This window comes from Sesamum indicum, linkage group LG1, assembly GCF_026168435.1.
Source record: "Sesamum indicum cultivar Baizhima isolate 11 linkage group LG1, ASM2616843v1, whole genome shotgun sequence".
Classification (NCBI taxonomy): domain Eukaryota; kingdom Viridiplantae; phylum Streptophyta; class Magnoliopsida; order Lamiales; family Pedaliaceae; genus Sesamum; species Sesamum indicum.
The window spans coordinates 14,888,147-14,901,687 of NC_142657.1; the positions used below are offsets into that span (position 1 = coordinate 14,888,147).

A 13,541-nucleotide genomic window follows, 5' to 3' on the forward strand; every position below is an offset into this window, starting at 1 on the left:
CGATAAGACATGAATTTGAGTGTGTCATGACAAAATTATTATCAAATTACTTAATTAAAATTCAGCTCGTTATAGCTCTCCATTTTTCCAATCGTTATTTACAAAAACATAGTTTTCAACTAGTAGCATTTATTTTAATTTACAATTAACTTTAAAAACGATTAAATTATTAAATTTTTATATGTGTAGGTGCTCCGTTATTTTGCGAAGCAGGATATTTTGGATTTTGCAAAAAGGACTCTGACTATATGGTGGCAGTGCCTGAATGTAATGACTGTAGAGAAAGAGTTTGCAGTAATGGGCATTGCTTCTGCAAAAATCCTCCTGTCATGAACTCCGAAAATGGAGAAGGCGTGAAGAAGGCCGATTTGGAACACAAATATGTCCCCTTGATTAACTTGTAATTATCGTTCTTATGATATGCACTCATAATCCATGTATGCACTTGCAAAATAAAATTTACTCGGAATAATGAATAATAATACATTTTCTTACTGAAAATATTTGATTCTCAATTCTGGATCAATGTTATTGAATTACTAGTTTTATTATTACTATTGTATGAATAATATTAACAAAAAATAGTTACTTATTACAATCCGAAGAACGGATATTATGATCATTACATGTGATGTTATCAAGTTGAAGTGTTTGTTTGTAATGAATTCTTTTTTCCATTAATGTTGCCTAGAAAAGATTAATTGCCACAAAATAAATGGTTTCTGCATTATAACATTTTCCTCATCATCTCTAGTCTTTTATTATTTTTTTGTTATAGAGGTTTCATGCCTTACATGTATGAAGATATGCTTTAAAAGGGTATTTGATACTTATGAAGATATAGATCTTGCTTATAAGACTGATATTTCAAAGAAACCATTTGATGGGATTCCTATTGAATCTGACTGGAATAGGGCAAAGATGTTATTGGAGTTTTTGAAATATTTTTATAATCTCACATTGTGCATTTCCAGTTCTTCATATGTCACATCTAACATTGTGTTTCATGAATTATGTGAAGTTGATTTGTTTCTCAGAAGATGGTTGAATAGTGATGATATTGAATTAAATGAGATGGCAAGAAAAATGAAGTAAAAATTTGACAAGTATTTGGAATTAATCGAAAAGATGAATATGATTTTGTATTATGGTGTGATTCTTGACCCATGTCACAAATTGAGATTTGTCGAATTTCAGTGCGTTAACGAGATAACAATCAACGCAAACTCAAATACAGTCTGTTGATGGCCCATCCAAATCAATGGGTTAAGTTAGCCACATTCTACACATCGAACAATATTTCATAACAAAGCACATCAACATGGATATACATGATAATTGTAGTCTATTGGATAAATATGATAAAAAACCACTTCCCTATTTTTGGGTATTTCATTGCTGATATGACAGATTTTTTTCTTGCCAGTATGGCACATAGATACCATGGCATACAAGTGTACAACTGGACCAATCTTATCATGAGTAAGTAGACATGTATATGTTAACCACAACAACATCCTTGTTTCTCTAATTGTGCTCCCATAGATGGGCGCTTAGGTAGGTCAGGAGAGATAACTAATTTTTTCAACTCCCGTTCAACTTGCATTACCTCTTTACTCTATCTTACATGATCTCTATATCCATGAACACTCTAAAAAATTACCAGATATAGAGTCGGATACGGCATCCACGAGTTCGAAAATATAAAAAAAATGCACATGGTGTCAAACACGCCTGTTGCTTGTCCAACACGTTTTGTACTTCTTTAGGATTTTTTTGTATAATTTTAAAAAGTTTTTGACTTTTGTTTTTTTTTTTTAAAAAAAAAGAGTTTTGGGCTTAGTAAAAAAGACAAAGAAATAATTCACTCCTCTTAGACTAAAAGTTTTGAAATGAAATTACTAAAAATTCAAGAGATGTTCATAATGATTTAATTAATTTGCATGATCTCAAATTTTCATTATGTACTTTTTTCAAAAAACTTATTATGTATATTTTTTAAGCCACATTTGGTTAAAATTTACATGCAAAACATGCTTATTTAATATTTTATCTTGATACTTTTCATATCATATATTCTGATTTTATGAAAAAATGAGAATTATACATAATAAAAGTATATTATATATAGCCGTGTCAATGTCGTGTTGTATCCTATTTTTTGACATGTTCTAGCATTGTGTTCGTGTTGTATCCTATTTTTTGACATGTTCTAGCATTGTGTTCGTGTTGTATCGTATTCATATAGCCATCTCCATATCTATGCATCACAACAGGATTTTGGAATAAATGCATTTTTGGCCCTAAATATAGTTAGTAATGCGATTTTGGTCCTCAAATAATTTAATGTTGCAATTTTAGTTCTCAAATTTTAACTTTTTGGCATTTTTTGTCGTTCGTTTAACTTTTCCGTCAAACTTAACAGAAATTTCATTTAAAATGAAAAAAATTGCTATTTTCCTCCCATTTTGTTGTGTTTTTCATGTTGTAATCCAATGCACCCATTTTTTCTATTTTTCTTCAAACTTCAAAAGAAAATAAACCAAAAAAAATAAATTTAAGCAACAATTTTTTGTTAAAATTATCTAGTTGCAAAGGCGTGTCCAATTATTTGATTTATTCCCTAGGAATGTAATGCAAAACAAGCCAGGACCAGCTCACTTGATGTGGAAGCAAGAGTGGTATCGGGCAATGATGAAGTCTTCCTTCCCCCAAGAACGAAACTAGCAAACCAAAACTAATCCAGCAATGGAAAACATAGCCCAACATCCTAGGTTATGAGGACAGTAGAGACTTTGATTCTAAAAACATGGCAAAAACCTCTAAATAAATTATTAAATGAAGATGAAAACATTTGAAATATTTTAAATCAATTAAAAAAAACAAAATCTAAAAATTAGCAAAAAATCCATGCTATCCAAAATTGGTCAACTTACCAAAAAAACAAATCATAAACTCATGCTAAACACACTCTATAAATACCGACCGAGACCAACGCTGCTTCTCTCATATATACCATTACATACACACCAAATCATTTCAAACTCTCACTTCTTCTCAAACTTCGCAGCATATTTTAATTTGTAGGTGAAGATGGCTTCAATCAAAGTGGTGTTCTTGGTTACCATGTTGCTAGTCTTTTTGGGTTAGTTCTTTGTTCCTTTTCCATGTCGCATCCTATGTTATTATTTACAACCAATAATAAATTTAAGTGATCATTGTAATAAAATTATCTCCATAAAAACTTAAAATTCAGTTCGTTATAATTCTGCATTTTTTCATTTGTTATTGACAAAATATACTTTTCAACTAGTATAATTCATTTATAATTAATTTTACAAGCAACTAACTAACAAATTTTATATTTGCAGGTGTTCCATTATTTTCCGAAGCAGTATTTTTCGGCAAATGCACTAAGGATTCTGACTGTGCGGTGCCGCCAGAGCCTGAAGGTCGTGATTGTAAACAAAGAGTTTGCCTTAATGGCTATTGCTTTTGCAAAAATGGACAAAGCCAGAAGAAGGCAGATTTCGGACAAAAATCTGTCCCTTGATTAGCTTGTAAAGATTGTTCTCATGATATGCACTCATAATCCATGTATGCTCTTGCAAAATAAAATTTATCTGCAACAATGAATAACATTGTATTTCCTTATTAGAAATGTTCGATTTTCAAGTTGAATGTTATTGATTACTAGCTTTAAATTAATTTGTTTTCTTTTTACTATTGTATGAATAATATTATATTGAACGGCAAAAAAACTTACTTATTGTGATACGAAATTCGGATCTTATCATGTCCTATGATCCTATAAAGTCGAAGTATTTATTTGGGAAAAAAATTCATTAATATTGCGTAGCAAAGAATCGACACGAATAGATCGATTATGCATTATTAACATTTCCCAAGCAACACATTCGATGCTAAATGGATCAAATCACATTATATTATTTAAAATAAAATGTATAATTGAGATACGATCACATTATATTATTTAAAATAAAATGTATAACATCGTATTTCAATTTCAATTGACAAATTATTAGTTCCTCGTTTTGCCACATTTGATTATTTCCTTAAAATTTCATTGCCTAATTAAATTTATGTTTAATTTCTCACTTACTTATATTAAATCTCCATTAATCGCATCATGTTTATCCATGATCGAGCTATTTAATTTTATTATTATTGTGCAAATATATCTCAATTTATCTTGTAGTTATTTATTAGTTTAATAATTCATAGTTTCCCTGGTCAGTTACTAATTAATTTTAGTCAAATGAAGTTATCACCCATTTTAATTATTGTATTGTAGTAATCATATAATATAATGTTTCTATACATTTATAATAATTCATTCATAGAGTTGTTAGGTAGATATTTAACAATTGATAAAACAAAAAATTGTCCCACAATACTTAACGAAACAGAAGTTGTTAGTAATTTATAATTGTTATAAATTATTTGGATTGTTTTGTTATGAATAATTTCATTTGTACTAGATTGAGTTAACCTATGAACAATTTTATTTGTAATTAATATGTTAATTTTTTTTATATATTTTAAAAATAAAAAAAAATAAAAATGATCGGGTCAACTCTTTGACGGGTTTGGTACCTAGGCAGGGCAGGCCGGGTCTTGGGTCCACCCAAACCCGCCCCATTGCCACCCCTAGTGATATCTATTTACCAGATGGAGATAAAATAACTGTCTAAAGCAAGTGTAGGAAAAATAGTAGACCATCAGTACGCGATATGTAAATGCTATGTTGAGACAATCAATAAGGGAAGCAGGAAGGACTTGGAGGTAGGCCTACCTTAGCATAGCAAGGATAAATATAAGAAACCTATGTATTATGACAACCACAGAATTGAGGTCCATGTTAGTATAGTTATATCTATAAATTAATACACATTAGTAGGAATATGATGAAAGCATAAAGCTACATCAACGGGATGACTCAGTAATACCCACTTGGCGCTAAGGCCAACACGGAATAGCAAACTAAGTTGAACAAGCTTATGAGGCTTGAACTGCCTCGTATTGAGACGGTCCAAGAGGGATTCATTGGGAGCAGAGCGGGAATGTATAGAATACTTTTAGTATATTCAGGAGGGTTGACTATCCAAACAGAAGGAAATTTTCATGGGTTATGAAAAGAAAATAACAAAATATTACAAAAACATTGACAACTAGTAGAGGAGTTATAACGGTGGTCTTCGGCAGCAGAAATTTTTATTCTAGAAATACGGGGATCCCAAATTAACCTCTCCCATGTAAGGTCTAAATATATTATAAAATGAATGTAAAAAGATCTAAAATATTTAAAATTAATTGAAAAACACACGCACCCTAAAATCTCACTTTTAGGACTCAATTCTATACACAAGTAAACAATTCATCTTATCCAAATACGGTCAACTCTCCAAAAAATATTAATCAAATTAAAATACTGAATACACCTCATAAAATCTTGTTGTACACACTCTATAAATACCCATGGAGACGAAGGTGTTCGTCTCATACTCATACTATCACATACACACCGAAAAAAACCTAAAACCCATACCCTCATTTCAAATTCTCTCTTCTTCTCAAACTTTGCAACATTTTTTGTAGTTGAAAATGGCTTCAATCAAAGTGGTGTTCTTGGCCACCATGTTGCTAGTCACTTTGGGTTAGTTCTTTTTTTTTTTTTTTTTAATTGTATGTCATTACGTATTATAAAAACATGAATTTGAATTAGTCATGACAAAATTATCATCAAAATTACTTAAAAAAATTCAGTTCGTTATAGTTCTCCATTTTTCCAATCGTTATTTATAAAAACATAATTTTCAACTAGTAGCATTTATTTTAATATACAATTAACTTTAAAATCGATTAAATTAATAAATTTTTATATGTGTAGGTGCTCCGTTATTTTGCGAAGCAGGATATTTTGGATTATGCAAAAAGGATTCTGACTGTATGGTGGTAGTGCCTGAACGTAATGACTGTAGAGAAAGAGTTTGCATTTTTGGGCATTGCTTCTGCAAAAATCCTCCTGTCAAGAAATCCGAAAATACAGAAGGCGTGAAGAAGGCCGATTTTGAACACAAATCTGTCCCCTTGATTAACTTGTAATTCTCGTTCTTATGATATGCACTCATAATCCATGTATGCTCTTGCAAAATAAAATTTACTCGGAATAATGAATAATAGTATATTTTCTTATTGAAAATATTTAATTCTCAATTGTGGATCGATGTTATTGAATTACTAATTTTATTATTACTGTCGTATGAATAATATTAACAAAAAATAGTTACTTGTTACAATCCGAAGAACGGATATTATGATCATTACATGTGATGCTATCAAGCTGAAGTGTTTGTTTGTAATGAATTCTTTTTTCCATTAATGTTGGCTAGAAAAAATTAATTGACACGAAATAAATGGATTATGCATTACAACATTTACTCATCATCTCTAGTCTTTTATTATTGTTTTGTTATAAAGTTTTCATTCCTTACATGTACGAAGCATAAACATTTTCATATATTTATTTTATTAATGTAAACTATTTTACAACTTATTAATTGAGAACAAAATGTCTCCTACACTATATATATTTCTGTTAATCTTCACTCCTACTACTCAATTAATTAAAAAAAATTTATTCCTTTGTACTTCATTTTATATTTTGATTTTCGTATTATTGTAATGGAAATAATGTGTATATATATACATATTATTTTAATTGATAAATCAAGTGTAGTTACTTTTTGCGAGTGTATTAAAAAAATTAAGTAATTTGGTATTGAAATAATTGTATATTCTGACAAAATGCAAGTTCCTTTAATAAAAAAGATTACTTAGATTAACAATGCATGCAAAATTCAACAAAAAAAATAAACAAAATAGTATAAATTGTAAAATAAGAGGCAGATACAATATTCATGAGAACTTGGAACATCAAAGTCAAACCAAAAATACATAATAACAACTTTTTATATTGCAACAATTTCAGACGAATTTCTTATGTTTCTGATTTATTATCGCATCACTATCTCTTGAGTCCCAAAGTTTTAAGTACTTTTTGCCACAATATTTGACCCTCCAGATCTTGTAAATCTCATAGGAAAAATGCTTATTCTTTTAATGGATAAAATCCATATTAACTCCGTGTGATACTCAAAATATTCAAATAAAACTTGTAAGGGAAAAAAAAAAAAAAAAAGCCACACAACCCCCTGTAAAATTTAAAAGGTGCATACTGCCTCCTGATGTATTTGAATATGAGTTTGATATTGTAATAACAAAAATAACCTTTTTAAATCAATAGTCTATATTTAATATGATTCAAAATTTGTGGCTAAAATTTAATCAAGCTTATAAAAAATTAAAATATATTATTTTAATATATAAATGATTATATATCTTTTAATATATAGATATATATATTTGTATGTATATATATCCTAAGTCTAATTTTTTTCTCCACCGTCCGATCACCTCTTGGAGTAAGCTTACCACAGTTGGAGAACCTGTCCAACTGCGAACATTTGAATACCCCACACACTGCAAATATCCAATTCGTTGGCGAGTTATCTCAATTTTTTTGTTCAAAAAACCCTAATCCGCACCCCCCATTTTCTGTCGTTTTTTTCTCCGTCGTCCAACCACCTCTCGACCTGAGCTTACCACCGTTGGAAAGGTCGTTGCACTACAAGCATTTTGATACCTCATATACCAAAAATCTCCAATCTGTTAACGAGTTATATTTATTTTTTTACTCAAAAAATCCTAACCCACGCCCCCACCTTCATCCCACCATCTCAGCGCGAGTCTACCACTGTTGGAAAACCCATCTGAGGAAGAGCATTTTGACACCTTACCACCGCCAATCTCCCGTTCATCTGGCGAGTAATCGCCATTTTTTTATTTTATATTTTTTTAGATTTCTTTATATATATATATATATATACATATAATTCAAATTATATTTTTTAAAATATGTATAATTTAAAGACAGGGGTAGTCTGGTCATTTAGGGACAAAAAATACTTATCCAATCTCATCTTTAGCTCGTGAGATACAATTCTAGAGGAAAGAACGTAATGTACACCTTTTTAAATTTTACAGGGGGTTATATTATTATTATTATTATTTTTATCACATGGGTCTATTTAAATATTTTTTATATTATAGTGATACTATGAATTTTACCTTTTTTTAAATGAGATTAAATGCGATAGACCTTTGTGAAAAATATTAATAAGCGAAAAATAATTTTAAAAAAAAAGGGAGAAATATGATCCAATCGTGTGAGAAGCATTGAGTTTCTTTTTTTTTCAAATTGAGAAAGTTTAATCATTTTTGTTTCTGGTGGAGCTTTTGTATATTTTATTACTTTTCAAGAAGTAAAATGCAAGTAATCCAATTTACATGTGTTCTCCAATTCCTTTTTTAAAGGGGTGAATAGCAATTTACCTCGTATAATATATCGTAGCAAAAAATTGAAACGAATAGATCGATTATGCATTATTAACATTTCCCAAGCAACATTTCTACCCGGAGAGAACAAAAATTTTCATCCTAATCTTTTGATATACCATAAATTTTACCTTACCTTATAGTTTTGAATTGATTTTCATAGATTGTTTTCATATTAAAAATATTATTGTTGTAAAGAATCATTTTAGATGTTACAATTAATATTATTACTCGAAACATGAATTTGGGTCATGTATCTAGTAGTATTATACAATTACTTTATTCCAATTTTCTATTCGCATTCGATGCTAAATGAATCAAATCACATTATATTATTTAAATAAAATGAATAACATCATATTTCAATTTCAATTAACAAATTATTAGTTCCTCGTTTTGCCACATTTGATTATTTCCCTTAAAATTTCATTGCCTAATTAAGTTTATGTTTAATTTCTCACTTACTTATATTAAATCTACATGATCGAGCTATTTAATTTTATTATTATTGTGCAAACTATATCTCAATTCATCTGTGTTATTTATTAATTTAATAATTCATAGTTTCCGTGGTCAGTTACTAATTAAATTTGTTATTAATAAGTTTCCAATTCTTATAGTCAAATGAAATTATCAATATCATTGACCCATTTTAATTACTGTATTTTAGTATTCATATCATATTATGTTTCTATACATTTATAATAATTCATTCATAGAAGTTGTTAGGTATTTATTCAACAATTAATAAAATAAAAAATTATCACATATACTTAACGAAAAAAAAAATTGTTAGTAATGTATAATTGTTTGGATTGTTTTGTTATGGATAATTCCATTTGTACTGGATTGAGTTAACCTATGAATAATTTTATTTGTAATTGATATGTTAATTTTTTATATATATTTTTTAAAATAAAAAAAAATAAAAATAATTGGGTCTATCGAGTTAGACCCACTTCGACGGATTTGGTACCTAGGTGGGGCGGGGTGGATCTTGGGTCCACCCAAACCCGCCCCATTGCCACCCGTAGTGGTATCTATTTACCAGATAAAGATAAAATACCTGTCTAAAGCAAGAGTAGGAAAAATAGTAGACCATCAGTACACAATATATAAATGCTATGTTGAGACAATCAATAAGGAAAGCAAGAAGGACTTGGAGGTAGACCTACCTTAGCATAGCAATGATAAATATAAGTAACCTATGCATTATGACAAGCACAGAATTGAGGTCTATGTTAGTATAGTTATATTTGTAAATTAATACACATCAGTAGGAATATGATCAAAGCATAAAGTTATTATCAACAAGATGATTCAGTAATACCCACTTGGGGCTAAAGCCAATGTGGAACAACAAACCAAGCTTATGAGGCTTGAACTGCCTCCCATTGAGACGGTCCAAGAGGGATTCGTCGGGAGCAGAGTGGGAACGTGTAGAATACTTTTTGTATATTCAAGAGGGTTGACTATCCAAACAGAAGGAAATTTTCAAGGGTTATGAAAAGAAAATGACAAAATATTACAAAAACATTGACAACTAGTAGAGGAGTTATAACGGTGGTCTTTGGCAGCAGAGATTTTTATTCTAGAAACACGGGGATCCCAAATTAACCTCTCCCATGTAAGGTTTAAATATATTATAAAATGAATGTAAAAAGGTCTAAAATATTTAAAATTAATTGAAAAACACACGCACCCTAAAATCTAACTTTTAGGACTCAATTCTATACACAAGTAAACAAAATATTCATCTTATCCAAATACGGTCAACTCTCCAAAAAATATTAATCAAATTAAAATACTGAATACACCTCATAAAATCTTGTTGTACACACTCTATAAATACCCATGGAGATGAAGGTGTTCGTCTCATACTCATACTATCACATACGCACCGAAACAAACCTAAAACCCATACCCTCATTTCAAATTCTCTCTTCTTCTCAAACTTTGCAACATTTTTTGTAGTTGGAAATGGCTTCAATCAAAGTGGTGTTCTTGGCCACCATGTTGCTAGTCACTTTGGGTTAGTTCTTTTTTTAATTGTATGTCATTACGTATTATAAAAACATGAATTTGAATTAGTCATGACAAAATTATCATCAAAATTACTTAAAAAAATTCAGTTCGTTATAGTTCTCCATTTTTCCAATCGTTATTTATAAAAACATAATTTTCAACTAGTAGCATTTATTTTAATATACAATTAACTTTAAAAGCGATTAAATTAATAAATTTTTATATGTGTAGGTGCTCCGTTATTTTGCGAAGCAGGATATTTTGGATTATGCAAAAAGGATTCTGACTGTATGGTGGTAGTGCCTGAACGTAATGACTGTAGAGAAAGAGTTTGCATTTTTGGGCATTGCTTCTGCAAAAATCCTCCTGTCAAGAAATCCGAAAATGCAGAAGGCGTGAAGAAGGCCGATTTTGAACACACATCTGTCCCCTTGATTAACTTGTAATTATCGTTCTTATGATATGCACTCATAATCCATGTATGCTCTTGCAAAATAAAATTTACTCAGAATAATGAATAATAGTATATTTTCTTATTGAAAATATTTGATTCTTAATTGTGGATCGATGTTATTGAATTACTAGTTTTATTATTACTGTCGTATGAATAATATTAACAAAAAATAGTTACTTGTTACAATCCGAAGAACGGATATTGTGATCATTACATGTGATGTTATCAAGCTGAAGTGTTTGTTTGTAATGAATTCTTTTTTCCATTAATGTTGGCTAGAAAAGATTAATTGACACGAAATAAATGGATTGTGCATTACAACATTTTCCTCATCATCTCTAGTCTTTTATTATTGTTTTGTTATAAAGTTTTCATTCCTTACATGTACGAAGCATAAACATTTTCATTTATTTATTTTATTAATATAAACTATTTTTTCAACTTATTAATTGAGAACAAAATGTCTCAATTAATTAAATTTTTTTTTATTCCTTTCTACTTCATTTTATATTTTGATTTTCGTATTATTATAATGGAAATAATGTGTATATATATACATATTATTTTAATTGATAAATTAAGTGTAGTTACTTTTTGCGAGCGTAATAAAAAAATTAAGGAATTTGGTATTGAATTAATTGTATATTCTGACAAAATGCAAGTTCCTTTAATAAAAAAGATCACTTAGATTAACAGTGCATGCAAAATTCAACAAAAAAATAAACAAAATAGTATATAAGAGGCAGATACAATATTCATGAGAACTTGGAATATCAAAGTCAAACCAAAAATACATAATAACAACTTTTTATATTGCAACAATTTCAGATGAATTGCTTATGTTTCTGATTTATTATCGCATCACTATCTCTTGGGTCCCAAAGTTTTAAGTACTTTTTGCCACAATATTTGACCCCCATATTTGTAAATCTCATAGGAAAAATGCTTATTCTTTTAAAGTTAAAATCCATATTAACTCTTCGTGATACCCAAAATATTCAAACAGACATTGTAAGAAAAAAAAATAAAAAAAGCTACATAATTTCTTGTAAAATTTAAAAGGTGCATACTGACCCATGATGAATTTGAACATGAGTTTGATGTTGTAATAACAAAAATAACCTTTTTAAATCAATAGTCTATATTTACTCTGGTCCAAATTTATGGCTAAAATTTAATCATGCTTATAAAAAATCAAAATATATTATTTTAATATATAAATAATTATTTATTTTTAATATATAGATATATATATATTTGTATGTATATATCGTTAATCTAGTTTTCTTCTCCACCCATATATATCCACCGTCCGACCACCTCTTGGAGTGAGCTTACCATAGTTGGTGAACCCGTCCAACTACGAGCATTTTGATACCCCACCACACTGCAAATATCCAATTCGTTGGCGAGTTATCTCAATTTTTTTGGTTCATAAAATCCTAATCCGCACCCCCCATTTTCTGTCGCTTTTTTCTCCGTCGTCCGACCACCTCTCGACTCAAGCTTACCACCATTGGAAAGCTTGTTGGACTACGAGCATTTTGGTACCTCATCTACCAAAATCTCCAATCTATTGACGAATTATATTTATTTTTTGCTCAACAAATCCTAACACACTCCCCCACCTTCGTCTGACCATCTCAGCACGAGGCTACCACTGTTGGAAAACCCATCCGAGGAAGAGCATTTTGACACCTTACCACCGCCAATCTCCCATTCGTCTGGTGAGTTATCTCTATGTTTTTATTTTATATTTTTTTAGATTTTTTTTTTTGGATGAAATGTAAGTTTTGATTCATCCAAAAATATTTATAATGTACTCCGGGCATACCCGAAGAGGTACAAGAAAACCCACACTAAAGATTAAGATACAATCAAAACGTGTGGGAAAGTGTCAAAAGGAGCCTATACAATGTGATCTTGAGCCCTAAAAAATGACTTCATTACGATGCCTCCAAAGTGTGTAGACCGTGCATGCTAAAGCGAGGTGTCGCGCTTTGTTCTGCACAGAGGAACCAGTTTTCTTCTTAACCCACTTTACCGCACTATGAAGGGTGGACATACTCCGGCTGATGCCAAGCCATTGTTGGATCTGTGACCAAATGAAGTCGCTGAAGGAACACTCAAAGAAAATGTGTTTGGCCAATTCCTTGGTGTTGATGCACAGGGAGCACAAATCTTCCTCTTAGAGGAACCCAAGTCTGTCCCGTGTAGCTAGTCTTCCCCGTAAACCAAGCCACACGATAAATGAGTACTTCGGCGGGATGAAAGCCTTCCAGATAGCTGCTTTTCAAGGCTGTCTTGTGAGTTTCGGCCTGAAGTACTCATAGATTTTCGATGTTAGGAGACTCTTTGTGGTAGACCAACTCGCCATTTGGTCATTTAGGGACAAAAAATACTTATCCAGTCTCATCTTTAGTGCGTGAGATACAATTCTAGAGGAAAAAAGGTAATGTGCACCTTTTTAAATTACAGGGGGTTATATGGTCTATTTTTCTTTTTTTTTTTTTATCACATGAGTCTATTTGAACATTTACGGTATCACAGGGATAATATGAATTTTACCTTTTTTTAAATAAGA

At 30.2% G+C, this 13,541-nt stretch overlaps 3 long non-coding RNA genes across 3 annotated transcripts; all 3 read left to right on the forward strand.

Annotated features, from left to right (window-relative positions):
- The first annotated feature begins 3,023 nt into the window (after positions 1-3,023).
- Positions 3,024-3,662, forward strand: LOC148789483 (uncharacterized). The gene is made up of 2 exons (XR_016067781.1): positions 3,024-3,145; positions 3,372-3,662. It is a non-coding gene; the product is annotated as an uncharacterized LOC148789483 (long non-coding RNA).
- Positions 3,663-5,538: 1,876 nt separating this feature from the next.
- On the forward strand, positions 5,539-6,223 carry LOC110011494 (uncharacterized). The gene is made up of 2 exons (XR_002286522.2): positions 5,539-5,677; positions 5,912-6,223. It is a non-coding gene; the product is annotated as an uncharacterized LOC110011494 (long non-coding RNA).
- Positions 6,224-10,370: 4,147 nt separating this feature from the next.
- On the forward strand, positions 10,371-11,046 carry LOC148789484 (uncharacterized). Its single transcript, XR_016067763.1, has 2 exons — positions 10,371-10,510; positions 10,735-11,046. It is a non-coding gene; the product is annotated as an uncharacterized LOC148789484 (long non-coding RNA).
- Positions 11,047-13,541: the final 2,495 nt, after the last annotated feature.